Source organism: Rutilus rutilus, assembly GCF_951802725.1.
Source record: "Rutilus rutilus genome assembly, chromosome: 11".
NCBI lineage: Eukaryota > Metazoa > Chordata > Actinopteri > Cypriniformes > Leuciscidae > Rutilus > Rutilus rutilus.
The window spans coordinates 41,377,966-41,403,211 of record NC_140216.1 but is presented as its reverse complement, the minus strand read 5'-3'; the positions used below and the strand labels follow the sequence as shown (position 1 = coordinate 41,403,211).

Here is a 25,246-nt window from a genome sequence, read left to right as displayed (position 1 = left end):
GTTTTAAAATATAAATTCAGCTTGTGTGTTTTTGTGTTATTATACCAAGTCGTATTTCTGTTTCTGGAAAACTAGCCGTGCTGAGTTTAGGGTTTACGGAAGGTGCGGTTAAGTAGGTTTTCTGTTGGACATTCGTTAGACATTCGATCTTTTCTGCAGCATTAATAGTCCAATCATTTTATGAAAAAAGGTTGAACAAATTGCAACAGAAGCAAACTCAAATGATTTTGTATCCTCAATATGTCCTGAGTAAGGAAAAAAAAAAGCCCAGAAGAATCCCATTAGGGGAAAGTTTCGAAAAAGACCCAAATTTATCCTGTTCATACGCCTATTCATTCTTTTTCTTACGTGAATAGGGTAAAAAATTTAACGTTTAGATATCACCATGAAATTTACTGAGTTGATTACTTACATCAAGACAAACAATAAATGTGTTACAAGTTTTTTGAAAATGTTTTTTAACATGGACAAACGGTGCATAATTATGTGCTAATTTGCATAAATACCACAACAGGTCTAAACACTGGGTCTAGCCCGGGGAAAATGTCTTGTTGAATCTTGTTGGTATATAACTGTAAAATACTTCATGTTAAGGTCTGAATGGAACCCATTTAGGCTACCCATGAGCATTAATACATAGAGGCAGGAAGAAGTACTTTAGAAACCAGCCTTTATTAACTATTATTGCAGAGATGGGGTTTGGCGCTGGGTCCGTGGGACTGTTTCTGGGGACTCACTTTTTATTTTGCCTACCTTTTGTCTTCTGCATTCTCCTTACCATTGTCTCCTATTCTTCCCTCAGACTGATCCCTCAGAAACAGTCCCACAGACCCAGCCCCAAACCCCATCTCTTAAAATTAATAAAGGCTGGTCTAAAGTACTTCTTCCTGCCTCTATGTATTAATGCTCATGGGTAGCCTAAACGGGTTCCATTCAGACCTTAACATGAAGTATTTTACAGTTATATACCAACAAGATTCAACAAGACATTTTCACCTGGCTATACCCAATGTTTAGACCTGTTGTGGTATTTATGCAAATTAGCACATCTGTAATTAGATTATGCAACATTTGTCCATGTTAACAAACAATTTCAAAAAACTTGTAATACATTTTTTGTTTGTTTTTTGGTTTGGTTTGGTTACTTTATTGGTACCCGTAGGTAAACTAGTTTCACAGTCTAAGAGGCAAGACATATCATGCAACACACAAAACATTAAAACATATAAAAACAGGAAATAAAAATTAAATAAAAACAAGGAACAGAGAACAGTACATGACCAAAGTGCTTGTGCATTTTGTGCAAATAATTTTACAGTTTGTTTAACAGAGTGCTTGCTACTGCTACAAAACTTTTAAATCTTGTGGTTCTGCAACCAGGAACTTTTAGCCTCCGTCCAGAGGGGATATACTGGAATTCCCTACTCAAAGGTTGCAGACTATCTTTATTGATGGCCATAGCTAGCCTCTGTAGTTGGTTTGTATACAGAGTTGTGGGGTGCAACTGGAGCTCCCCTGTCAGCCTACTCGACCATTTAACAATTTGGTTTAGGCGATTCTTGTGCTTGACTGAGACACAACCGAACCAAGCCACCAGGGAGAATGATATGATGGTTTCAGTAAAAGACTGATAAAATAATGTCATCATTGTCTTGATGTAAGTAATCAACTCAGTCATTTTCATGGTGATATCTAAAGGTTAAAATTTGTACCCTATTCACGTAAGAAAAATAATGAATAGGCGTATGAATAGGCTATATTTTTTTTTTTATATTTTAGGGATTCTTCAGGGATTTTTTTTCCTTACTCAATAAGGACATTTTTCCTGTACAAAATCAGTTGAGTTTGCTTCCGTTGCAATTTGTTTAAGGTTGACCCCCATTTTGGCTTAAAATGACTGGACTATAATTGATATGTAATGGCTTAATAGTCGTGGATGATGCTGTATCTCATCTAGGTCACATTGTAAAGCATAATGTCAAAAGTGAATTTTAATATTATTCGATGATGTAATTGTTTTAAGAATTGGAAGTGAAAAAGTCCTCACAACGATCCCCACTTGGGCACTTCAAGTTAGGGAGTGTCTCAAAAGTGCCAAATCGGCAACAAAGTTGGTTAAGTATGTGCATTATTCCACAAAAACACTAAAAACGTGATCCTTTTACATATGTAGTTGATGTTACTAAATGGATTAAAAATAGATTAAGCCAATTTTTAACTTGTATATGATTTATATATCTGTTATACATATGTAATTAAACTGAAAGTTATCTATTTAACTTTGTGGTTGTTTTATGTAAATACCTCAAATGACCTACAATGTATACACACATGCAGCATATAATAAAATAACTTAGATGTTTTTGTTACATTTCTTATGAATTAAAAAAAAAAAAAATCTATATAGCTTCGTGGTCATGTGACCTGATGATGTCACACCAAATGGAACGTATTCACCAACCCTTGGAACACATCATACACAACTTTGATTTAGAAAATGTAATTTCGTCTATTTTTAATGAATTTTTGAAATACGCAAATCTATATAACTTCCTGGTCATAAAAGTTATGTTGTGCTTGCTGAGATATGTCATTTTTATGTCAAGAAGACTTTGCAAAACCATTAACATTTGCAAGTCATTCGATGCCATCTTCTTTGACGTATATTAGGCCTACTTTTAAATATTTGTAATACTCCACCCACATTATTTACCAGTATGGTCTGATGTTATTTGTAAATATTGAACATTTCTACAGCTGTTATTAAACTACTATACAATTTGGCACTTACATGGGGTGGTAGATAACAGTAGTATGTCATTTCATTAAGGCCAATTTACAATAAATGCACTTCCATCAGGTGATATTTAGCCTCTTTCCCTCACTATTGGCCACTATCTTTTGTTCAAGTCATCTGATTGGCTACTATATGTTTTAAAAATGGACGATAGTTCACTTTAAGTTTTCCAACTTTAATCCTTTGACTGGAGGTCATAATCAAGATTGCTCTTTAAAACACACATTCAGCATTTCCGATTCATATGAGCACGTTTAAACTAAGGGATTTGTACTGGTTCTCTAACAAGATGCTGAACTGATGCAGACCGATGTACAATTAGCTGAAGGTGACTCATAGTTTTGGTACTAAATATTAGTCTGCACTAGGTTTATCTCAGGTATCACAAAAACAAGCTGGATACACTCGTTTTTGCTCCTGCTGCTGCTGTATATAGGTGCACGCTTCATTAACATATTTCATCACAAGAATACATTAGAACGCCTAATTGTGTTGAGATCGGGAGGGTAGACGCACCGAACCCGAGCTGTGGCGGCAGCCTCGAAAACATTTCCGCAGCCGTGATGTCATTTTGTAGGCATTACAGGAATATATTTTATTTATTTAACTACTAACATTATATAACCTTATGTTATTGTTTTGTCTTTGGATTATGTTTTGTTGTTGCTCTTATCTGTTGTTTTTTTGTGTTTAATTCTTGCCATCATCAACCATCTGTGATGGTTTTTGCCTCCAAAATACTAAATGTATGGTATGTTCTATTTGTAAACTATTAGAATGGAATTATTATGTGGGTTGTTTACATGAAAAAGCAGTTTTAAGCAGGGTTATTTCATGCTATAGTTTAACAACAAATATATTGTTGATTCAGTTTTTTTACATTTCAATATTGTAACATGGCAGGCTGCACTGCAAAAAATGCTTTTCTTGCTTAGAATTTTTGTTTTGTTTCCAGTCCAAATATCTAAAAATTCTTAAATCAAGAAGCATTTATTAGACAAATAAAATGGCATAAGAAATTCTATTTTGTTTTAAGGTAAAAAGTAAGTACTTTAAGTAATTTTTGCTTAAAACAAGCAAAATTATCTGCCAATGGGGTAAGCAAAAAAATCTGAATAAGAATGGAAAACAAGAAAAAAATCTGAATTCGAAAAAAAACCCAAGATTTTTTTGCTTACCCCATTGGCAGATAATTTTGCTTGTTTTAAGCAAAAATTACTTAAAGTACTTACTTTTTACCTTAAAACAAAATAGAATTTCTTATGTCATTTTACTTCTCTAGTAAATGCTTCTTGATTTAAGAATTTTTAGATATTTGGACTGGAAACAAAACAAAAATACTAACTAAGAAAGCATTTTTTGCAGTGTGGAACATAGAAGGAAGCAGGATCCAAATGCAGCAGTAGTAGTACTTTTATTAAATAAACTAAAGACTAGACAGACTCAAAATCTCAGACATAGGAAACAGAACGGCACAACCAACATCTAACAACATCATGAACCCACAAACTTTGTAACAAAACACATGGTTTAAATACAGAGACTAACAAGCTAAACAAGATAACAAGAGGGCGTGGTTAATCAGAAACACCTGGGGATACTAATAAACTAGAAAAACTACAAAGGACTACAAAACATGACACAGAACAGGAAATAACTAAAGTCCACACAAGACAAGGGAAACACCAGACAGGAATCATTACATAGCCCCCCACTTAAGGAGCGGATTCCAGACGCTCCTCAGAAAACAATAGTCCAGGAGGGTGGTGGGTCGGAGGCGGATCTGGGGGTGGGATGGAGGGCCAGGCCCGTGGAACGGAAGAGGGCCTGGAGACTGCGACAGGACGAGAGGCCAGGGCGGAGCAGGCTGTGCAGGCGGCCAGGGTGGAGACGACCCTTCAGGCAGCCAGGGCGGAGACGACCCTTCAGGCGGCCAGGGCGGAGCAGACAACCCTTCAGGCGGCCAGGGCGGAGCAGACAACCCTTCAGGCGGCCAGGGCGGAGCAGACGACCAGGGCGGAGCAGACGACCCTTCAGGTGGCCAGGGCGGAGCAGACGACCCTTCAGGCAGCCAGGGCGGAGAAGATGAACCTTCAGGCGGCCAGGGCGGAGGAGACGACCCTTCAGGCGGCCAGAGCGGAGGAGACCCTTCAGACGGCCAGGGCGGAGACGACCCTTCAGGCGGCCAGGGCGGAGACGACCCTTCAGACGGCCAGGGCAGAGACGACCCTTCAGACGGCCAGGGCGGAGACGACCCTTCAGGCGGCCAGGGCGGAGACGACCCTTCAGACGGCCAGGGCAGAGACGACCCTTCAGACGGCCAGGGCAGAGACGACCCTTCAGACGGCCAGGGCGGAGACGACCCTTCAGACGGCCAGGGCGGAGACGACCCTTCAGACGGCCAGGGCGGAGACGACCCTTCAGACGGCCAGGGCGGAGACGACCCTTCAGACGGCCAGGGCAGAGACGACCCTTCAGGCGGCCAGGGCGGAGACGACCCTTCAGACGGCCAGGGCGGAGACGACCCTTCAGACGGCCAGGGCGGAGACGACCCTTCAGACGGCCAGGGCGGAGACGACCCTTCAGACGGCCAGGGCGGAGACGACCCTTCAGACGGCCAGGGCAGAGACGACCCTTCAGACGGCCAGGGCGGAGACGACCCTTCAGACGGCCAGGGCGGAGACGACCCTTCAGACGGCCAGGGCGGAGACGACCCTTCAGACGGCCAGGGCGGAGACGACCCTTCAGACGGCCAGGGCGGAGCAGACGACCCTTCAGGCGGCCAGGGCGGAGGAGACGACCCTTCAGGCGGCCAGGGCGGAGGAAACCCTTCAGGCGGCCACGGCGGAGAAGACCCTTCGGGCGGCCACGGCGGAGAAGACCCTTCGGGCGGCCAGGGAGGAGAGGACCCTTCGGGCGGCCACGGCGGAGAAGACCCTTCGGGCGGCCAGGGAGGAGAGGACCCTTCGGGCGGCCACGGCGGAGCAGGCAGCGCAGGCGGCCAGGGCGGAGACGACCCTTCGGGCGGCCAGGGCGGAGACGACCCTTCGGGCGGCCAGGGAGGAGAGGACCCTTCGGGCGGCCACGGCGGAGAAGACCCTTCGGGCGGCCAGAGAGGAGAGGACCCTTCGGGCGGCCACGGCGGAGAAGACCCTTCGGGCGGCCAGGGAGGAGAGGACCCTTCGGGCGGCCACGGCGGAGCAGGCAGCGCAGGCGGCCAGGGCGGAGACGACCCTTCGGGCGGCCAGGGCGGTGAAGACCCTTCGGGCAACCATGGCAGGGCCTTATTGCCCCCCCCCAAAATTTCCTTGGGGCTTTCCATGGGATCATGGGCAGGAACAGACACTGGCTCAGGAACAGAAACCGGCTCAGGAACAAACACCGGTTCAGGAACAGACTCTGGCTTAGGAACAGACACTGGTTCAGGAACAGACTCCGGCTCAGGAACAGCCATCTTGTCCGAAGACACTGGCTTGGCGGAGACCATCTTGTCCTGAGACACTGGTTCGGCGGCGGCGGCCATCTTGTCCAGAGACACTGGCTCGACTGCGGCCATCTTGTTCGGAGACACTGGCTCGGCGTGCGTGACCTGAACAGTCTCTGGATCGGCAGACGTGACGTGAACAGTCTCTGGATCGGCAGACGTGACGTGAACAGTCTCTGGATCGGCAGACGTGACGTGAACAGTCTCTGGATCGGCAGACGTGACGTGAACAGTCTCTGGATTGGCAGACGTGACGTGATAAGTCTGCGAAATGAGGGCTAATGTGGGAGTACCACGTTTCTCTTCCGTGATCCCCACAGCATATCCCGAATCACTCATTTGCAGGGCCAAGCCAATCTAAAATCCTAAAGTGCCATGGGGAGGGTGCAGTGGCATGGTTGACCAAAGTGGCTCTGATAATCCCCCTCTAAAAAATATCATGAGGCACAGGGGGTCAATAGGAGTAACATTTGCCAGATTGATAAAATCCTGTACATACTCCTCAATGGGCCGGTCTCCCTGACGGAGACACATAATCCGTGCTACTGGATTCCTGGAGGTCATTGCTGCTGGATCCATGTTAGTGGTGGGTTCATCTGTAACATGGCAGGCTGGAACATAGAAGGAAGCAGGATCCAAATGCAGCAGTAGTAGTACTTTTATTAAATAAACTAAAGACTAGACAGACTCAAAATCTCAGACATAGGAAACAGAACGGCACAACCAACATCTAACAACATCATGAACCCACAAACTTTGTAACAAAACACATGGTTTAAATACAGAGACTAACAAGCTAAACAAGATAACAAGAGGGCGTGGTTAATCAGAAACACCTGGGGATACTAATAAACTAGAAAAACTACAAAGGACTACAAAACATGACACAGAACAGGAAATAACTAAAGTCCACACAAGACAAGGGAAACACCAGACAGGAATCATTACAAATATTCATGACATACCACACCAATTTCTAAACTAAAGACATTGGTCAAAAAGCTTTTTCAGAAAAAATGAGAAATAATTTACCTTTCACAAGGTTTAATTTATACACATTAATTTATACATATTTACAACATTCATATTAAAAAATATATTTTTTTCAAGGTTTAATTTAAAAACATTAATTTATACATATTAACAACATTCGTATTAAAAATATATATATTTAAAACAGTTCATGAACAGATTAAAATACATGTAAACAAACCAAATAATAAAAGTTAATTGAGAGGATACTTTTAAACCCTCCTACACAAAAGTTGATCTCCTTCTTCTACAGAGCCCTGTGCTCTTATGGTACAGTTAATACCTCGCACCTCAGATTAACTTGGGAAAGAGAGCTTGGGGTGGATATCTCGGAGAATGAATGGAAGATCGTTTGGTCTCTAGCCAATAGGCTTTCAGTTTGTAATAAAGCAAGAGACATTCAACTTAGGATCCTCCACAGAATACATATTACGCCTCTTCAGACACAAATACAATCCAGCTCACTCACCACACTGCCCCAAATGTAAATCTGTCGTAGGAGATTATATTCACGGTGTATGGGATTATCATGTGATCCAGACCTACTGGTCCAGAATTGTAGCTCAATTGAATAACATCTTAGGTTTGGCCTTGGATCCTGACCCTTTGTCTCTTCTTCTGGGTTTCCCATGTAAGCTTATCTCTAATAAGCATAAAAGACGTCTTTTTAGCCTGTTAACTTTTGCTGCCAGGTAGAATTTACTATTGTCATGGATCAGCGATAAACCTCCCTCTATAAAGGGATGGCATTCAGTCATTAGAGAGACTATTCCTTTGGAAATTCTAACATGTTTTATTCACTCTACAACTGATACTTTTATTTGCACTTGGACACCATATTTGGACAGTATAAATGCCTCTATTTGTGGTATTTTGAGTTTTGGTATGATATAGTGCCTCCAGAGGTTCTATTTGTCTTTTGTTTTTTCCTTGTTCTCTGCTGGTCCTGCTGCACTTTTTTGTTCATAGTACAATGCTTTGTTGTTATTTTATGTACACTTTTGTGTTTATCTTTGTTGTGTGTCAGGCAACTTATGTTACCTTGTTTTGTGTTTGTTAAAGCATTAAAAGCAAAAATAAATAAATAAATAAAAGGTATATGAATGTGAAAAAAATCAATAATAATAATAAAAGTTCACATTGTATATTTTTTTATGACAAATACAACAAATGAAAGCAGTACCATAAAAAATGCAAAAGGTCATTCCACAAGAATATTTTCCTGAAATGTTAAAAATAAAATATTACAATTAAAAACTATACAATTTTCCAAAATAAACATTCATTCTGTACTTACTTTGCCTCTGAAAAACACTTTTGCACAGCTCCCAACACCAAAATTATGCGATGGTCACAAACTAAAACACAAATCAAAAAAGTGAGCACAGTGACAAAGGACAAGACAGACATTGTTGATACACGCATTGGTGTTGCTGATGAGGTAAAAGGGAAGTTACAAAATGTAGAAAAATCAGTTAATAATATCTAAGAATCTAATAACAATTTTTTATAGGTAATAAACTAGGGTTCTCAAGCTATTGAACAGATCATAGCACGTATTATATGTGTGTGTGTGTGTGTGTGTGTGTGTGTGTGTGTGTGTGTGTGTGTGTGTATACACAGACATTATAACATTCTCATTGCTTTAACATAGTTCTCAATTTTCTTATTAATTTGTTGAAATCACAGCAATGGCCAGCTGTGATGCATACACACAAACCAGCCACACACATTTGCTAATTTTCTGTGATTGGAAGTTACTGCTACTTAGAAATATATAAAGGCCTACATAAGTCTTACCATTACAAAAAACAAAGTTGTCCATAAAAAGATTGATGATATCAATGATGAACAAGATCTAAAAGAGGCAAGGGAGCATTGAGGAAAGACTTGTGGGAAGCTGCTGGAGGAACAGAGGTGATAAAAAAAAATTCATAGCTGAAAATATAGTAAATGAAGACACTACTCAGAAATCTGGCACACACTATCCAACCAAATATCTGGAAAAGTTTTTCCTGACACAATTTTTTAATTGCTGCCTGTCATTAACACTTTTTGTTGTTATATATATATATATATATATATATATATATATATATATATATATATATATATATATATATATATATATTTTTTTTTTTTTTTTTTTATCAAAAAAATTCCCAAAATTTTAGTCATTACTTTAGAGAAAGAAAATGAAGCATTATACATAAACATTGTGATATCAAAATGATAGATCACGTCACATCTAATCGTCACATCTAGATGTCCTTCTATTTATATATTCATTTATTTTATTTGTTTGTTTGATGTATAAAATACTTTTTCTTCTCTTTTTTAGAAAACATCAAAACAATGTATAGTGGCAATGGATTTTTTCCCCAATACATTACATACATAATTATCCTAAACAGTTGCATGGTTCGTATTGCTTTTAAAGTTTTACTTTTATAAATAGTTTCCAAATATATGTTATTGTAAATTTTAAATTGTTTAAAAATATTTATTTTTCAATCCACTTTGGTTATAGGCCTAGTAATAAGCCATAATAGTTATGAAATCACACATAAATATCTATATCAATTGTAAAACATTTGAAAAAACAATATCAGCTTCAATATCAGTGTCTCATGGTGTCAGGGTTCCACCAGATTAAACTAAATAGTGTTCCAACCAATCACTGGGGAGGGTGGACAGGGGTGACAGGGGGAGGGTGTTGTGAGGTTTTGTGCTCGTGCACGGCTGTACGCAAAGTCGGAGCTGAAGAAGAAGCTGGCTCTAAACCTCACAACACCCTCCCCCTGTCTGTGATTGGTTGGAACACTATTTGTTTTGGTTTTGAGTGTTTGGCTAAACCATTTGTTTTGTGTGCACATCTCAGAGCCTAGGCTGCCTACAGAGACACGTTTTTTTGACGGCATTATGGGGTGGGCAGCTAGCGGATCGTTAGGAAAGATTAGATGAATGTGATCCTTTATGTTTGGGCCTGAAATCACTGATACAACCTTTAATATTTAAAGAAATAGACGAAAATGAAATCAAACTCTTCATTGTTTAAGTTCTGTATGTTTTATTCAATAAAGGGATGTCATGAGCTAACTGTGTGCACTTAATTTCTTTTTCCTCTATGAAAATATGACAAAACATGTATTTCTTAATGTGAATGGTCATTACTTGTGAAATCAACCAAATTAATAATGGACTAATTTCACAGATTTGTCAAATTCCTCTTTTAATATCAATTAGAAAAATAAAAAATAGAAAACTTTAGAAAACCTGTAAAAATGTTCCAAGGGTTGGTGAATAAATCCCAGGTGGTGTGACATCATCAGGAAGTTATATAGATTTGCGTATTTAAAAAATTCATTAAAAATAGACAAAATTACATTTTTCAAATCCAAGTTGTGTATGATGTGTTCCAAGGGTTAGTGAACAAATTCCAGGTGGTGTGATATCACCTGTTTCTACCAGGTAAAATGAAATTTTGGAGTACAATGTAATAACCATGTAACCATTCGTAGTGAATATCCCATTCACAGCTTAAAACTATCTGGGCCTATTTGACAAAAATTTGGTTTTCCACTTAATTCACATCTTTACATTTTATTAGTATGCTTTGCGTGTTTTCGCACAATGGAATGTTTATTTGTGTGTGTGTGTGTGTGTGTGTGTGTGTGTGTGTGTGTGTGTGTGTGTGTGTGTGTGTGTGTGTGTGTGTGTGTGTGTGTGTGTGTGTGTGTGTGTGCAGTTTTGAGACAGTCCCTTAATTTGCTTGGCGAATGTCTAACGAATGTCCAACATAAAACCTACTTTACCGCACCTTTACTGAAACAGTTCCGAATGATCTGTTAGCCTATTTTTATTGTTATTGTGATTATGATTTTGACGATGATGTTTATTAATGGGGTTATTAATATAAGTAATATTACATTGTTACTGAATTCCTTAAGCGTTTTGTTCGTAAAGCAAAGATGCAGCTTATTGTTTGATGTTTCTTGCTGGAGATTGTTTTACGTTAGATCAACATGTTAAATGTTTAGTAATATTATACCACTCAGGAAAGTGTTTTATCGCTGTATAACCTATTTGACATGTGTCTGTCACGTTAACCAACTCTTCTGGTCTCTCATCAGGTATATATTGCTGGATCTGCTTCTGCTTCTGCTGCTGCTGTGTTTTGTAGGCCTACATCAAAAAGGCGAGTATCATTTTTGTTCATAAAAGGTTAATGCACTGACACATCTGCTACAGCTTTGTTCTTTTATCATTCACATTTGAAAATTTAAAATGTGCCACAGTTAATATTGATGGCTCCTATAATATATATATATATATATATATATATATAGAGAGAGAGAGAGAGAGAGAGAGAGACATTTTATGTCTATATATATACTGTATAATACTGTGCAAAAGTCTTAGGCACGTTAGTATTTTCACCCCAAAGAAATGGTTTTAAGACAGTTATTTATATATTTTTCTGTAGTGTTTCAGTAGGAAATAACAGTTTACATTTCCAAACATTAATTTAGTCTGATCTGATCTCACCATCGTCGAGTCCATCTGTGATTATATGAAGAAACTGAAAAAACTGACAGAGTAAATCCAGAAGAACTGAGGCAACATCTCCAAGACATTTTAAGAAACCTAACCTGGGCCCTCATTAAATTATGGAATAATTGTTTTCAACATTTTAAAATAGGCCTATTTGTGGAAAAAATATGTAATATTTGAGTTACATAAAAGCTTTTTATTTGTTTTCTTCCTAATTGTCCTTGAAATAGTGGTAAAAAAACACAAAAATGGTTTGGCCAATGATCAAAATTTGATGTCATTTGATTTGAAGTTCAGTACGCTCAAAATGTCCGGTCAGCACAAGTCCGGTGCTCAGAAAAGAGAAGAAGGGAAGAAGAAAATAGAGGCCTGGGAGATTTTCTAAACAAATATTTAATAAAGGTGGTGACGGTGAAGCTGGAACTAGTAAAGTCAACGTAGAGCAAGGTAAAAAACAGCGCAGCCAATGTTCACGAGCCTTGTCAGCGGTTTTCCTGCATTGACATTGCCCCCTCACGTCTTCAAACAACACGTCGAGCGCTGTCTTGCTCTCTCTCCAGGGGCCCGTTCTTCGTACGTCGCTGACTCAGTTAGCTGGATTTGATTGTTGGCGATTTGGCATGATCTTGGATTGTTTGGTTCTTCGAAGCTCATCCTGGACTTGCTGTCATAGCAACAGGTGCGCAATCTTAAACCTGCTCGGGAGCAGCTTATTTCATGTTAACAGGATTAGACTGCGGCTTTATAAGTGGAGCTGATACGGGAAGTCCAGCGCAGCGCGATAGTGCACTTTCTGAGAGATATATTTTTTTCTCATGACTCGTGAGATTGTCGTTTACATTATTAATTTGTTGGAAACGCACATTTATTTTCGGCTTTAACTACAGCACAAACAGTTTGCATTGCCCTAAGATTATTTGCGAGTGGCTCTTTCCTTTACACTATTGGAGATGCGGAGAACTTGATGGAAAGTGCTGTCTGTCGTGTCATTCGGAGTTTACCTGGCGCTTTTAGGTTTAAAAAACAGTTTTAGGTTTTTTTGTGGCATGTCCAAGCCACTTAAGACCCAATGTTGTAAAGCAGTTTTTTTTTTTAGGCTATCATAATTTTTTATGAAGATCATACAATCATGACCATGTTACAGTATATGTCACTCAGGCTTCACTAACGTGATTGGTACCATATAGACTATAGGCCATAGACTGCCATCAAGGCCTCAATGAAGGGGATTATGTGAACAGAAAGGGGGTTCACAATGTAAATGTGCAGCCCAGTTACTATTGTGATTCTTAATATTCCAGATTAGTATTATTATATCAAATCAAATAAAAAGGCAGTTGACTAAAATCTTCCATATCACAGATGTGAAAGCAAAATGTCCAGGATCTGTGCATGACTTAAGAATCTTCAGAGATTCACATTTATGCACATTATTTGAAAGTGGTAAGAAAAGTTCCACAATTAAATATCAAGCTCACTGTATTACATACACTTATGCTGATCCTAACAGAACTGCATTTTTTCATAGGTGATTATGACATGTTCCTGTCTGCAGACAGGTGTTTTATGAGCCCATTCCCTGACCCAAACCAGTTACAATGCAGCTCTAGCCAGGACAGGGGCACACAATGAAATGAACTTTGGCTAAAGGGAAGATTTCAGTGTCTGAAAAGTCTGAGGGTTGCACACCTGACAGGGCCTGTGACATTGCTGCATGTGCCATATTACACAACACTGCCAAAAAAACAAAAAAAAAACCAAACAAACACACTTTTCATTAAATGTTTAATAAAAGACAAATATGCTTAGTTCCTTGAGTTTTATTTCAATTGTTCTTTGTAAAGAAAAGCCAGTGGTCAAGTGCCTGCAACAAGAGATATTAGACACATGCCTCATGCAACAAATAAAAAGGAAAAGTTGGCTATCCACTGCCCACCTGTAGGCCTATGTGTCCTCTGTCTGTGCAGACTCTTCTGTAGGCCTTTCTGTAGATGTGGAATCCTGCAACTTATATTGCAGCCATAAAGCATACAAGTATAGATTAAGTAAAGTTATTTATGCACTTGCAGGTAGAATATTATCACGTTCCAGCAGGTGTGCGAAGAACCCAATTAGCCGATCATGATTAGCACGATGATATCATCTTGGATGTCTCATTTGATCTCGGATGTTTTAAGCAACGTACAAAGAACAGGCCCCAGGGCCCAGGCAAGACTTATCTCGTCCGGGGGCCAGGCAAGACTATCATACTGGTTATATGGTGTGTCACACGCAAGCATCGCGCTCCTTCCCACCCTCCACATTCCTGAACGTGTCCGGACTGTACTGTGAAACTGTGAAGTGTATCTCACACAAACGTTGAAAAAACATTCTGTTCTTTTAAAAGAATATAAATGATTATAAAACAAATAGCTTACTAAAAAATCCACTGAACCAAGCATTTCAGTTTAAAGTGGAGTCACAAAAAAAAAAAACGTGTGTGTGTGTGTGTGTGTGTGTGTGTGTGGAAGCTCTTAAGAGAGTTAAACATAAATCAGAGTGGTTCTCTCTCACACCAGCGTCTCTGACTCAGAGTCTCTTCAACTTTAAACTGAAATGCTTGGTTCAGTGGATTTTTTAGTAAGCTATTTGTTTTATAATCATTTATATTATTTTAAAAGAACAGAATGTTTTTTCAACGTTTGTGTGAGATACACTTCACAGTTTCACAGTACAGTCCGGACACGTTCAGGAATGTGGAGGGTGGGAAGGAGCGCGATGCTTGCGTGTGACACACCATATAACCAGTATGATAGTCTTGCCTGGCCCCGGACGAGATAAGTCTTGCCTGGGCCCTGGGGCCCGTTCTTCGTACGTTGCTTAAAACATCCAAGATCAAATGACACATCCAAGATGATATCATCGTGCGAATCATGATCCGGCTAACTCGGTTCTTCGAACACACCTGTTGTTTATGATAGCTGGATTGAGTTATCTGAGATAATTGCGCGTTCATGCGCTGGTTTAAAAGGGGATATGTATCGATAGTAGAAACATTGATCAGCAACGCTGCTATTGGCTGCTCAGCGTGGCCAAAGAGCGCGCTCAGTTTTTCTTCTCAGCAGAGCAAAAACTAATAGTCGAAGTTTATTCGGAATTTTAATGTTTAATCAAAACGCCAGGGAACACCTCAAAGTCTGCAAAAGCCAGGAGAGAGGGCTAGCACATTTACATTTACATTTATTCATTTAGCTGACGCTTTTATCCAAAGCGACTTACAATTGCTATATATGTCAGAGGTCGCACGCCTCTGGAGCAACTAGGGGTTAAGTGTCTTGCTCAGGGACACATTGGTGTCTCACAGTGGATTCGAACCCGGGTCTCTCACACCAAAGGCATGTGTCTTATCCATTGCGCCACACCACCCCAGCTAGCAGAAGAGTAGCAGACAATTTAAATCCGTTAGAAGTGGCCATGTTAGATGTTTTTATCACTTATTAGCCTATATTATTGTATTTTAATAATTGCATAATTACTTTGTTCATTGTAATGTCAGAGTCACCACACTAGAACATGGGAACAAATAAAAGTGAAGTACAAAAATATTCTACATAATGGTAATTTTTAGTTATATTATAGTCTCTTTTATAAAAGGCACTGTTAAATAAATGGTGTTCTGTTTATAAAAGCAACCAAGAAAAAGGCTGAGAAATAGAAAAGATCTTATAGCCTACACTGTAAAATAATTTTTGCTGCATTAAATTAAGGCCGTATAGTCATTTCAACCAGGGCCGTGCACAGACATTTTGAGGGGCAGTGGCTTAAACCAAAAAAGGGGGCACTATAAGGAGTTTGAATGAGGCAGTATCATCTTAATATAGAAAATTAAAAACAACTCTTTTATATGGGCAATAAGATTTCAATTAGGATTTAGTGCAAAATCAATTTATGTTGTTATAATTACTCCTCCAATTAAATAATTCAATGTCAATGCCAGTTTAACTGTCTGATGCTCAGTGGGCTCTCACTCTCTGAGCTACCTCATCCTATGGAAGTAGTATAGACATTTAATTTAATATTATACAGTTAAAGTATATATTGAAATGATATACAGGTTACAACAGTTATAAAGTCACACCGGGGAAGAAATGCGCATTTGACTTAATTCTCTATTTTACCTAGCCTGGCTAACGTCAGACCAAGTCTCATTGAGACTTGGTCTGGGAACTACGTGCGCATTTTCGCGTATTTGAGGCGTGGTTTACGAATGCCCAGAGCCGTTTATTGGGCGCTATGAATGTCTATCAAATGCGCCTGTATGTAGCTCATAGCCAATCGCTTCAATTATACCAGATGACGTATGTAGAGTGAGAGAAATTCGACGAGGAAAAAGACGATGGGTCAAAGATTTATTTGTACACGATGGCGTTTAGCGAATATTACCGTTTGTGCAAGATAAACATGAGGGTAGAAGGTAACGTCGAGTCTGATATAAACAAACTGCTTCGGTGTCGTCATCATCTTGCTGCTCCCTCCCCGTTCTGTGATTGGTTCCCTTTTTCAGGGGAAAAATTGTCCCATGGTGTCCAGACTGCCATAGCAGCGTGAATAGAATCGCGCTGCGAGCAAGGCAGTATGGGGAAACCCAGGCTATATTTTACCACTCGATGGCACAAATTCTGCTCAGCACTTTTTTTCATAAACGCTTTTGATGATGGACTTGGAAATTTGGCTGATCATTGACTTGATCAAAGTTGATTCTGTGCTAATTTAATCTACTATTTTATTTTTATTTTTAATGTTTTAGACTTATGTAGCAATTTAAATACAAATATCTCAAGAATCTTGTTTTTGTATTTTTAAAATTATCATAAAAAATTAAAATTATGGCAGATAGCCTATATTTATTGAACAAACATTTATTATTTAATTTATCAAAATAACTCCAAAAATGTTATAAACTTTGCTAAAATGATTGGTTTGAACAAGTATCGACTTAGACATTATTAAAAGCATATTAATTTAGCTTAAGTATTTTTATCAATACTGTGTCTTTACCTTGCTGGTTTTACCCCGTGTGTACCTCCTTGCCACCTCATACATTAATACGATTTTTGAACAAACCACCTTTCTGATTTATTTTCACACAAAATCTGTTGCTCCATCAATTTTCAAACATATATTGTTCTGCAATCATACACTCGGAGTAGTGAAAATTAGAATTCTTGTTCAATCAAATTATTTAACCTGATCTAATCTAAATAACACTAATAAATAAATCACAAATAAATAAATAAATAACATTTTCTGTTGTCGGCAGATTTTGTAGACAAAAAAAAAACAAAAAACAATGCCTTCACAAAATTAGAAGAACAGAGTGAGAAAGAGCAAAGACAAAGCCTATTCTTGCAAAAATGTAATCAAAGTTCTAGAAAGCCAGAGGGTAAATCATTATGTATAGAATATTTGGCAGACAGTTTTTCCCACTTTAACTCCTGTAAATATATTTCCCATTATAATCAGTTGCCTTAGTTGATATACTAGTATATATCTAGATATTTTAATGAGACCATATTAACATTATACATAATAAAAAGGTAATATACTATATATTATCTAAATGTGTTCTAATCTAAATGAATAGTACCTTAGTATAGTAGGTTACAAGGGGGCTAACGGCACGAAACACATTTGCTTTTCTTCCAAGAACATGGATGTTGCACGAGTTGTTAGCACTATTTGAAGAACAGGAGCAAAACATTTTGCGACAGAAATACAAAACATATTACCAAAATACTAATTTTGTGGATCGACTACTGTCTGTAATGTGGATTGTAATTTGTAATCGACCTGTGAATGGGACAACATTCTATTCTGAAACTGTCGTCGGAGAGCGGGCACATGCTTGTCTACGACTACGAGTGACGCTGCGGAGCGAGCAGGAAAACACGGAGCGGATTAGCGGAATCAGTGGATCTTTAGCGGAGTGATAACAGAACGTTTTTATGGGAATTTTCTGGAGGGTGGCGAGAGGGGCACCTCAGCTGATGAGGGCAGAAGGGCAGTGGCTCTAGCCACCGGGCCACCCCCTGTGCACGGCCCTGATTTCAACTGTTAAATCTTGAGTAATGATGAATTGCTTTGTTTATGTTTTCATGAAGCATGTATCACTAGCACACATAGCTGCCTAATATAGCTAACATAACATTACTTAGTGAGCCATAGTAGAGATGATAAATAATCAATAGGCCTAGCTCTGTTAGTTGAATTGTGCAAAATTGAACTTTACATAACAAAATACATGTTTAACAGCTGGTAGGCCTAACATTAATCCGCATCCAGGAACTTTTTTAGAACTAGATTTACCCTCTGTCTAAACACTTTTACCATGTTCACCGGGAACTTTACCTGCACGTTTTTTTTTTTCCGCCTTTGTTTTGTTTTTATATTCTCTACCTATGTTTACTGATGTCTTTATCTTGTATCTGTGTGTGTCGTACACACTGTGTTGTGTGTGTTATTATTTTGTGTCTGCAATGCAGTTGTGAGGTGTTGTTTGAGTGTATGTTACTCTGTTTATCTGTAATCAAGACATTTTAAAAAACGTGTATCAATGCAACCTGTTTTTAGCTTTGCCTTATAGTTATAACTAGCTCGTTAGCAAATCAAAAAAATATATATTTTAAACTTTACCAATATCGATAAATAGTGAGTACTAAAATACATCTTATTTGTTTATATTCATAATGATAAAGTTAGGTATTTTATTACATGTGATTCTGACATGTCACTGCATGCACTGCGCTCCTTCCTCTCCGCTTGTCTCAGGTAAATAATGCGTCTTCAGCTCAGCGGTCGGAGTCGCGCGTTCATGTGTTTTGGGGGCGTGGCTTTGGAAGGAGCCCAGAAGGGAGAGGGTGGAGTGAATGGAAATAATGAGCTGTCTTTAAAACAGTCGTGAGAGGTCTACATACACTCGATTTTTATACTTTCTTTTTCAGAGTACTTACATTTTAATTATGTATTGATATATATACATAAAGTTTAAACAAATTTGAAAAAGAAGTTTTTTTGACCATTCCTACCTACCCCACCTTTAAGTGGCTTGGACATGCCACAAAAAAAACTAAAACTGTTTTTTAAACCTAAAAGCGCCAGATAAACTCCGAATGACACGACAGACAGCACTTTCCATCAAGTTCTCCGCATCTCCAATAGTGTAAAGGAAAGAGCCACTCGCAAATAATTTTAGGGCAATGCAAACAGTTTGTGCTGTAGTTAAAGCCGAAAATAAATGTGCGTTTCCAACAAATTAATAATGTAAACGACAATCTCACGAGTCATGAGAAAAAAATATATCTCTCAGAAAGTGCACTATCGCGCTGCGCTGGACTTCCCGTATCAGCTCCACTTATAAAGCCGCAGTCTAATCCTGTTAACATGAAATAAGCTGCTTCCGAGCAGGTTTAAGATTGCGCACCTGTTGCTATGACAGCAAGTCCAGGATGAGCTTCGAAGAACCAAACAATCCAAGATCATGCCAAATCGCCAACAATCAAATCCAGCTAACTGAGTTAGCGACGTACGAAGAACGGGCCCCTGGAGAGAGAGCAAGACAGCGCTCGACGTGTTGTTTGAAGACGTGAGGGGGCAATGTCAATGCAGGAAAACCGCTGACAAGGCTCGTGAACATTGGCTGCGCTGTTTTTTACCTTGCTCTACGTTGACTTTACTAGTTACAGCTTCACCGTCAACACCTTTATTAAATATTTGTTTAGAAAATCTCCCAGGCCTCTATTTTCTTCTTCCCCTTTTCTCTTTTCTGAGCACCAGGGTCACAACACACCCGTTTGTCCCCCCCTGTCGGCGGGCGTGATATAACCAGACACACACCCATATAACTCGAACCTGACACCGGCTTCAAACACCTGTCAAAACTACATGATCGAGGGCTAAAAATGTTAAAAATGTCAAAACTACCTGTCAAAACTATGACATATCATAGGGAAGGTCAATAGGTCAAAACTAACTGTCAAACCTCATGATCGATGGGGAGGAAGGGCAAAGGTTAATCCCTGACCCCATACCGGAAGGTCAACCTGTCAAAAGGTCAAAGGTCAAAGCAATCAATCATTTTTGACACATGGTCCAGGCTAATCACTACTGACAGCAAAATGGAAATATTTGCTTGACTTTCTAAATTTTACAGATGGAGAATATGTCTGTGAAATGTAAGTTATGTACTGAGGAATTTTTTGGATGTCACTTCAGCTTAAAGATTAATAATAGAGGTATATTTGTTTCCACCAATCGCTGCACAAGTGAAGTTTACGTATGATGACGAAAGCACGTTAGTGCGAGCCGTCCCGGAACCCATAGAGAATGCATTGCAGTGCCTGCAGTTCGAAAAAAGAAATCTTTGTATGTAAGTTTATGGGAACACTCTGGGCGATTCTCGGCCAGAGTGAAATCGCCCAAAAAGAGGCGGTACTCCACACAGAACGAGACTTGACTCTGATTGGACTATATCCAGAGGCAGAACAACACTTTGGTGGTGCGTCGCCCAATCGCCCTAACGAAGAAACCGCCCCTGGTTTTAACTCTACAATATGGTGTAAAAACTTCTGAGTGCTGCCCTCTTCAGGTTGAATGGTGGCTACTGCAGTTGAATTTTCATATAGGCTAGTTGCACGTGGCCGCTTAATGAATGAAATACAACTGTTCACGAACAGAAGATTGTATTTGACTCAAGCTGCATACACATACACAATGACAATTATGCCTACTGTAAATATAGTTACAACTATGATTAGAGTTGTTTGCATAAAATGCACCGTGAACATTCACATGTTTTGCTTTGTGAGAATATTCGTGTCACTAATATTATTTATAAACATTTTAAAATCTCTAAAATGACTGAATATAAGACTGTAATTGTAAACGATAACACCATTTTTTTTGCCCTCAGTTCATCCCCCGTCTCCGCTGGGCTCTTTCGTCCAGCGTTTTTCAAATATTGCCAGTGGGTAGAGTTAGGCTAGGACCAGGGGCCCGTTCTTCGTACGTTGCTTAAAACATCCGAGATCAAATGAGACATCCAAGATGATATCATTGTGCTAATCATGATCTGGCTAACTCGGTTCTTCGAACACACTTGCCGGATATGATTAGTATAGCTGGTTTGAGTCATCTGAGATAATTGCGCGTTCATGCGCTGGTTAAAAGGGGATATGTATCGATAGTAGAAACATTGATCAGCAACGCTGCTATTGGCTGCTCAGCGTGGGCGTGGCCAAAGAGCGCGCTCAGTTTTTCTCCTTAGCAGAGCAAGAACTAATAGTCAAAGTTTATTCGGAATTTTAATGTTTAATTAAAACACCAGGGAACACCTCAAAGTCTGCAAAAGCCAGGAGAGAGGGCTGGCAAAAAGTAGCAGACAATTTAAATCCGTTAGAAGTGGCCATGTTAGATGTTTTTATCACTTATTAGCCTATATTTTTGTATTTTAATAATTGCATAATTACTTTGTTCATTGTAATGTCAGAGTCACCACACTAGAACATGGGAACAAATAAAAGTGAAGTACAAAAATATTCTACATAATGGTATTTTTTGTTATATAGTCTCTTTTATAAAAGGCACTGTTAAATAAATGGTTGTCTGATTATAAAAGCAACCAAGAAAAAGGCTGAGAAAAGAAAAGATATTAGTAGCCTACACTGTAAAATAATTTTTGCTGCATTAAATTAAGGCATAAGTCATTTCAACTGTTAAATCTTGAGTGATGAATTGCTTTGACTTGTGAAAGTGAAAACTGATAAACTTATGTTAATGTAAAAATATTAACACTTGTATCTGTTCCCAAGAAAGTGGTGGCTGAAATATGTGCAGTAAGTGGACATTTTCTAACTTTCCAAAATAAATAAAGTATAAGACTTTATAATGTCCATTTGTTTCCATTGCACTGGACAGTGAATAAACCCTCTCAGATAACTGTCATATAAAGGAACTAGCCTACCTGCAAGTGCATAAATAACTTTACTTAATTTATACTTGTATGCTTTATGGCTGCAATATAAGTTGCAGGATTCCACATCTACAGAAAGGCCTACAGAAGAGTTTGCACAGAAAGAGGAGACATAGGCCTACCAGGTGGGCAGCGTATAGCCAACTTTTCCTTTTTATTTGTTGCATGAGGCATGTCTCTAATATCTCTTGTTGCAGGCACTTGACCACTGGCTTTTCTTTACAAAGAACAATTTAAATAAAACTCAAGGAACTAAGCATATTTGTATTTTATTAAACATTTAATGAAAAGTGTGTTTTTTTGGCAATGTTGTGTAATATGGCACATGCAACAATGTCACAGGCCCTGTCAGGTGTGCAACCCTCAGACTTTTCAGACACTGAAATCTTCCCTTTAGCCAAAGTTCATTTCATTGTGTGCCCTTGTCCTGGCAAGAGCTGCATTGTAACTGGTTTGGGTCAATGGGGTCATAAAACACCTGTCTGCAGGCAGGAACATGTCATAATCACCTATGAAAAAATGCAGTTCTGTTAGGATCAGCATAAGTGTATGTAATACAGTGAGCTTGATATTTAATTGTGGAACTTTCCTTACCACTTTCAAATAATGTGCATAAATGTGAATCTCTGAAAATGCTTAAGTCATGCACAGACCCTGGCCATTTTGCTTTCACATTTGTGATATGGAAGATTTTAGTCAATTGCCTTCTTTTTTATATATATATATAATATTACTAATCTGGAATATTAAGAATCACAATAGTAACTGGGCTGCACATTTACATTGTGAACCCTCTTTCTGTTCACTCCCCTTATTGAGGCCTTGATGGCAGTCTATAGTATAGCCTATAGTCTACCAATCACGTTAGTGAAGCCTGAGTGACATATACTGTAATCGGCATGGACCATGGTCATGATTGCATGATCTTCATAAAAAATTATGATAGCCTAAAAAAAAAAAAAAAAAAAAAATGCTTTAAAAAAAATGCTTTACAACATTGGGTCTTAAGTGGCTTGGAAATTCCACAAAAAAACAACCTAAAACTGTTTCTTAAACCTAAAAGCGCCAGGTAAACTCCGAATAACACGACAGACAGCACTTTCCATCAAGTTCTTCGCATCTCCAATAGTGTAAAGGAAAGCCACTCGCAAATAATCTTAGGGCAATGCAAACAGTTTGTGCTGTAGCCTAGTTAAAGCCCGACTCCGACAAGTCGAAAATAAATGTGCGTTTCCAACAAATTAATAATGTAAACGACAATCTCACGAATCACGAGAAAAAATATATAGCCTATCTCAGAAAGAAAGTGCACTATCGCGCTGCGCTGGACTTCCCGTATCAACTCCGCTTATGAAGCCGCAGTCTAATCCTGATAACATGAAATAAGCCTGCTCCCGAGCAGGTTTAAGATTGCGCACCTGTTGCTATGACAGCAAGTCCAGGATGAGCGTCGAAGAACCAAACAATCCAAGATCATGCCAAATCCCCAACAATCAAATCCAGCTAAGTGAGTTAGCGACGTACGAAGAACGGGCCCCAGGGGTTGAGTTAGTTTAACTTCTATTAACTGAATCAAATCAATATTTGAGTCATCACCCTTTGCGTTTAAAACATCCGAGATCAAATGACAGGAATCATTCCCTTCCGAATCTTGCAGAGACGGAGAGCTTGAGTAGGAGGTGTCAGATGAAGTGGATGTGCTAATGAAGTCTTTCAATGAAGACACTTCTTTGTTGTTTCATGATTTTTAAGATAGAACTTAAAGAACTTAAAGATTCTGTTCATGTGTGCCCAGACATTTGAGAAATCCCGACCAGCTGATGTTTTACGGCCATGTCCGGAATAAAGAGTAGGCCTATGTATAGTAAACCTATAGGTAGGGTGATATTAAAGGACATAAACCGTGATATAAGAATTTGGCCATATTGCCCATCTCTAAGTCATTTATTTCCTGCGTGACCTGTAAAGCAGAGCTATTCAATTAGCTTCATTCGAGGGCCGGATTATTAAATCGAAAAGTTGAGCTGGGCCGGTGGGTTGGTTTGGGGGTTTAGCCTATTTATTGAAACATAACAGTTTCAATAAATAAGTTAAAGTAACCCTAAACAAGTATGGCATTTACTTTGAAATGTGGTACCCAACAGTATGCAAGTAGTGATAGGACGGACATTATGTCAAAATGATTGATGGTCTTTTTGATTGATAGGTTGACCTTCCGGTATGGGGTCAGGGATTAACCTTTGCCCTTGGTAGCCGTCGATCATGTGTTTTCGACAGTTAGTTTGACCTTGTAGCTGTGCCAGCCCTGGATCATGTAGTTTTGACAGTTAGTTTTGTTGTTTGAAGACGGTGTTCGCATTCCAGAGCATGGTGAAAGTGAGAAACAGAGATTTTATAAAATGTTATATATTTCACACAAAAGTTGAAAAACATTCAGTTCTTTAAAAGTATATAAAATATATAATATAACTATCTTATTGATCCAATTGTTTTAGCTGAATAAATAAAATCATCTTACATAAACCATTCTGTTCTTTTAAAAGTATATAATGAAATACTTATAAAATAAACCGAACCAAGTATTTTAGTTAAGATAAACAAAAGAATAAAAATAAAATCATCTGACATGTTTAGAGAGTTGAAGAAGCATCCCCTATGAATGAGATTAAAGTTGTAATACAAACGATCCCAGAGTGTCTCCCACCTTTTGCATTTGAGCTCTGACATCTGAAACATGATACCCCCATTCACATTCCAGAGCACAGTGAAAGTGAGAAAGAGGTTCCCTAATAATGTTGCATTTTTCACAATAGCAATAGTTTGAAAAACATTCAGTTCTGTAAAATAATATCTTGCTAATTAAACTAAAGTTGAAAACATACTGTTCTTTAAAATTTTATAAAATATATAATATAAATATCTTATTGATCCAATTGTTTCAGTTTTAGATAAACAAAAGAATACAAATAAAATCATTGTCAAGTTGTGATCTATTTTTTGTGCAATTCCCCACTTGAAAAGGACAGTCCCTCCACATGAAGATTTTAACTGGATTTCACTCAATAAATAGCCATGGGATCAGTTGTTTGTCTTTTATTTACCATTCTTTGATTGGCAGTAAACAGGTGAAAAACCTCAAAAGAGAGATGACAAATACAAGATTATTATTTGAGTTGACAGCCAAATTAAATAAACAAAATTATTCACATTCACCTCAGATAAACACATTACTGCTATTACAAGGTTTCCATTTTTATTCTAATCAGTAGTTTTAAGCAGTATTTTCATAATAAAGAATTATTCTAAGGTATCATTGTAGCCACACAACTAGATATGCTTTACCAAAACAAATCAGTTGGTATTTTAATTTCCA

General features: G+C 38.7%; 1 long non-coding RNA gene across 1 annotated transcript in view; it reads left to right on the top strand.

Annotated features, from left to right (window-relative positions):
* The window catches only part of LOC311300373, a 51,293-nt gene that overhangs the window by 118 nt on the left and 25,929 nt on the right, over positions 1-25,246 (top strand). Inside the window, exon 2 of the long non-coding RNA XR_014629276.1 lies at positions 11,447-11,511. This is a non-coding gene — a long non-coding RNA (uncharacterized lncRNA). The remainder of the gene's footprint in view (positions 1-11,446; positions 11,512-25,246) is intronic.